General features: G+C 28.9%; 1 protein-coding gene across 1 annotated transcript in view; it reads left to right on the top strand.

Annotated features, from left to right (window-relative positions):
* Positions 1–1812, top strand: part of LOC111716129 (double-stranded RNA-binding protein Staufen homolog 2) — a 26088-nt gene that overhangs the window by 1557 nt on the left and 22719 nt on the right. The window contains exon 2 of the mRNA XM_023491555.1: positions 39–43. The gene's annotated coding sequence lies outside the window, so the exon portion shown is untranslated. The remainder of the gene's footprint in view (positions 1–38; positions 44–1812) is intronic.

Genomic DNA, 1812 nt, shown 5'->3' with positions numbered 1-1812 from the left:
TAATAGATGGATATTAAACTGTTCTTGAATTTACTAAGACAAGAAGAACTGGTTTAAAGAATATTATTTAAAGTTATATTAGATGGATATTAAACTGTTCTTGAATTTACTAAGACAAGAAGAACTGGTTTAAAGAATATTATTTAAAGTTATATTAGATGGAAATTAAACTGTTCTTGAATTTACTTATATTGTAGAGAAGGAACATTTATGTCATCAAGATAATTTAGGTTTTTATACAGAAATTCCCGATTAGCACGAGCAAATAAAAGATTTAAAAAGTGTTCATTAAACAAGCAAAAGTATACTTTTTTTTTCTAAATCAAGATTGACAGTCCGTAAAAATATTAACCTGGCATACAGTGAGACTCATAAAACTGTGGAAAAGGAAGGACAGCATTTAAGCAATCTTATTTGCATTTTATGCCGTCAGAAAGAAATTAGTTTTACGCAAAATTAAAGTAAAGGAACTGAACACTTGGCACAAAATCTAATTTTTAATCTCTATTTCTTTGCAACCTGATGGAGCAAAACTTTGATATTTCAAATATATGCTATTTGTATTAACAGAATTCACAATTTGAAATATCAAAGGCCAACAACATCAAGTTACAAAGATTTGGGGATTTCAAAATTAGAATTTGTGGAAAGTATTCCTTTCCTTTCACCCCAGATAAAAATCTCAAATGTCTTTAATTTCTACTTCTTATTAAACAGCGATTAAAAAAAACTAAATTTAGAGAAAGTGAAATGGGTCTTAGACTTATACAGTACAGTTCAGTACAGTACAGTACAGTACAGTACAGTACAGTACAGTACAGTACAGTACAGTACAGTTTTCACGGGTACTGTTGAGAATCTGATATAGCACTCTATAAATGGAGTCACTTGAAATTACAACTACAGTCCTAATTTAATGAAAACCTAATTAGAAGAATATTAAAAGATGGTTGAATTTGGTATTTAGAATTATATTTTAAGAGGTGTATAATCATAATTGGAAGAAAACTGGGTTAAAGCTACAGAGAAGAAATATTCTAAAGAATGGTTAAATATGGTATCCAACATTGTAAAATTTGAGATAAATACTATAAATGTTTTCTGTGTACCATACAAAACATCAAAATCAGGACAAATCGAATTTTCACTGTAACATTAAGTTCAAGCTAAAATTACTTATGTTGTTAAAAAATCTAAAAATATTCTAAATAACATAAAATTTAAGCAAAAATTACTGATTTTCATACAGTGAAACCCTTAATAACGAATACATCGGAAGAATTTATCAAATGTCGTCTTGAAAATTGTTCAATGAGTTTTATACTATATTATACGTAAATTTCAGTATTTGCGAAAATAAATAAATAGCCATGAATATGCGGGAACAGTTTGAAGAGCTCCAGATAATCATTTAATTAAAAAACTAAATATTGCAACATTCCATTAATAGAAAGTGAAGAATACGACATTTGATGAATTATTTCGATGTATTCGTTATTAAGGGTTTCACTGTACCAAAACTACAAAATTTCTACAGTCATTACCAGAAAAGTCTGAAATTTAGGAAGATGACTTTCAGACTTAAGTTATGACTTTAAATAAACCAATGAGCATGGGACACAGCAAGAGAACAAGGAAAACAGACCCATTTCACAAAGTTAGTGATATAATAAGTGTCTGGTAAAACTTTTTGCTCTGTAACAACCTAAAATACACATAATTATTGCTATTTCAGAGTTTTGTGTTTATCACCGTATGAAAGGGGGGCTCTGCCCCTTTGCAACCCTGTCTTTGTATCCAATAAACGTCAAA

The sequence above is a fragment of the Eurytemora carolleeae genome, unplaced genomic scaffold, assembly GCF_000591075.1.
Source record: "Eurytemora carolleeae unplaced genomic scaffold, Eaff_2.0 scaffold1967, whole genome shotgun sequence".
NCBI lineage: Eukaryota > Metazoa > Arthropoda > Copepoda > Calanoida > Temoridae > Eurytemora > Eurytemora carolleeae.
This window is presented reverse-complemented; position numbering and strand designations above follow the sequence as displayed.